Here is a 3,257-nt window from a genome sequence, read left to right on the forward strand (position 1 = left end):
CAAGATGCTGCATCCAAAATCCTATATTAGCGTTGGAATTAATGGTATCGGCATGATACTTGTGAGTAGTCACCGGTACCGATACCACTGTTTTAATGCAGCATCGGCACCTCTGCCGATACCAGTATCGGTATCGGAACAACACTAGTATTTATACGTTTTTTCTGTTTTTGTTTTTATGCTGGCGGCACGGTAGTCGAGTGGTTAGCACGTCCGCTTCCCAGTTCTGAGGTCTCCGGTTCGAGTCCAGGCTCGGATCTTCCTGGGTGGAGTTTGCATGTTCTCCCCGTGTCCGCGTGGGTCTTCTCCGGGTACTCCGGTCTCCTCCCACATTCCAAAGACATGCATGGCAGGTTAATTGGGCGCTCCGAATTGTCCCTAGGGTGTGCGTGTGAGTGTGGATGGTTGTTCGTCTCTGTGTGCCCTGCGATTGGTTGGCAACCAGTCCAGGGTGTCCCCCGCCTACTGCCCAGAGCCAGCTGAGATAGGCGCCAGCACCCCCCGCGACCCTTGTGAGGAATAAGCGGTCAAGAAAATGGATGGATGGATGTTTTTATGCTAGAGCATACAGAAGGCTTTGATACAGCCTCTCAACTGCAAAGAACGGTTGCAGAAATGGTAGTTATTACACAAACGGCCAGCAGGTGGGAGCAGAGCAAAGGAGATCAACCAGAGCCATGTAGAAAAAAAAAAGCTAAATTACTTACAATTTTAAATAGATTTGTGAAAACTGATGAAACCTAGCTCTCTTCTAATGCTAATTGCTGCAAAATGGAAACAGATAGAAATATACTTTTTTTTCCTGATGAAAGAAGAGACTTTAATCTTTCTTTTGATAGGTTCCATGATTTTATAGCAATAGAACACAATATTCTGTGGGCCTTGCAAAATCAGACAAAATCCAGTAAAACAGCCGGGAGCGAACGGGATTGCTTCTGTGAAAATGGCTGGGAGTGAAAGAGTTTTAATGTAAAACCTACTGTTCCCAACAAATACAAATACCACAACGTTAAATTAGAAAAATTACCAACCAAACATGCTATTGGACCATTAACTACTAAACTGTAAAATATGCTTAAAAAGGTACACTCAGTATTATACAGTGGCATCTAGTGGTGAAATAAAAAGTCATTCATTAAAAAAACACAAATGTTTGTGTTAGTAGTAAGTAAAAAGATATGTTGTATCGCATAAACATACTTTTTTTAAATATAACGGTAAGTATATAAATCACTAATTATTTTACATGACCGCGCCTCGCCTGCTAGTGTCCGCCATGTTTCGCCGCCATCTTTCTGCTACGGGTGCCGTCACAGACAAATTTCAGCGCTCCATTTCTTAAAGCGTTTTTGGAACGCCTTTGCAGACACACTTCCGGTTTGTATGGCGACCGCATGTACACGAAGAAGAAGAGTTTCCGGTCCCCGAAGAGAGCATTATCAAGCATCACAATTGCTTTGGGAATTTATTTTATTTCAGCGCGACAAAACAAGAGTTTATATTGTAGCCGCATTTGCCAGATGGAGAGAAATGAGGAACAGACTAGGTTTGGGACGTGCCGGTGCCTTCGACTGCTTTCTACTTGACCGGTAAGTAAGATTACATTTGTGTTTACGTTTTGAGTGCGAGAGAAAAAGTATACACCGTACTAATTAATACGTACCTTTGTTTTACGATCACTGTAGCTGTTGATTAGCAATTCCGCACCACTCGAACGATTTCGTTATGTAGCTACTTTCTTTGAAAAAAAAAAAAAAAAGATTCCCGCTGGCACGTTATATTTAGAGTAAATGCGCAAGTTATTGTGTAATGTAATGTAACTGTGATTTCGGAGGTATATTTGCCCATAACTTCAATGGAGAATCGAAAGCATACTGTATTAGTGGAGGAGTTGAAAATTATTTTCGTTGTGGTTGGTGAAAATAGTGTTCTCGAAATTAATTTTCGACAGGGAATAACTTTCTGGACTTAAATGCTGGCTGTACCGTAAGCACTGCTAGAGTCTGAACTCTCTCACTCAAGTGTGTACTGGTCCATTGTGTAATTGGGTGCACAAGAATTTACAGGCTGCTACGTTTTCCACGGAAACTCGACAAGCAAGCAGCCTTTGCATATTCTATGCAGTCAAGTTACTTTTATCTAGCTAATACAATGTTTTGGGCCCCAAAACTAAAGATCTTACCCCTATTTTGGGGGCTTTGTTGGAAAGTTGGTGACATATAGTAGTATCATCAATTATTTTATTTTATTTTATAATTTTGTTTTTGTTTGTGTCACACTAGATCAACAGCCAAACTTGAGGGGTTCCAGAACCATATTCTGATGTATACAAGCATTCATGCACCGTTTAAATACATCACCGACCTGCAAGAAAAAAAAATATCAAGGGGAGAGTCAGCAGCCAAATTGGAATGCCCCGAATGAGGACACTTGAATGGAGGACCCCAGAAGGCTTCGGTGTTGTACCACCAGTATCTCCACCTACCATATCTGAGCTGCAACAAACTGAAGTCAGCCGACGTCTTGGTATGTCATTTACATATGGACGGCATTGCACACTACATTAACTTTTTGTGTGAAGCAATACGGAATGGTCACATGTACAAGCACCACTTGTTTTACACAGGACCTGCTGACCAGGTGTCTGAAGCCATGGAGTGACTCCTCCCTCACTTTCCTCAGCAAGCCTTTGAAGAATATGATATCATCGTTGGTGGGAACATGCCCTCACTCCATAACATGTACTTGTACAGTCAAGGAGCATGTAAAACTTAATAAAACCAGCAAACATTGAAGTGACTTCATTTTTACTGCAGTCTGTTCACACAATCAATGGACAAACCTCCCTTAATTTTGCCCCAATAACATCATAGAGTAGGCGAAAAGTAGTGTTACAGATCATACTATGTGTTCGGGAGAGTTTGAGGAATGTTGCAATGTTAATGGGGGACAATGTCAGCACACACACACACACACACACACACACACACACACACACACACACACACACACACACACACACACACAAAACATCATGGTATTGAGTTAATCAGATATTTTAGCTGTGTACAACACATACCTGCTCTGTAACACTACTTTTGGCCCAAACCTGTATGTCTATTTTCCATATTTTGAAATGCACAGCGTATTGGTAAATTTCTGGAACAACTGCAATTCATGTAGCTCGTTATATTCTAACAGCATTTTTTTTTTTTTTTTAGTTAATATGTTCATTTCATGTAGACTTTTATTTTACT

General features: G+C 41.1%; 1 long non-coding RNA gene across 1 annotated transcript; it reads left to right on the plus strand.

Annotated features, from left to right (window-relative positions):
- Positions 1–367: 367 nt before the first annotated feature.
- On the plus strand, positions 368–3,012 carry LOC144006441 (uncharacterized). The gene is made up of 3 exons (XR_013279827.1): positions 368–1,589; positions 2,283–2,526; positions 2,627–3,012. It is a non-coding gene; the product is annotated as an uncharacterized LOC144006441 (long non-coding RNA).
- Positions 3,013–3,257: the final 245 nt, after the last annotated feature.

This window comes from Festucalex cinctus, chromosome 18 (assembly GCF_051991245.1).
Source record: "Festucalex cinctus isolate MCC-2025b chromosome 18, RoL_Fcin_1.0, whole genome shotgun sequence".
Taxonomy (NCBI): domain Eukaryota; kingdom Metazoa; phylum Chordata; class Actinopteri; order Syngnathiformes; family Syngnathidae; genus Festucalex; species Festucalex cinctus.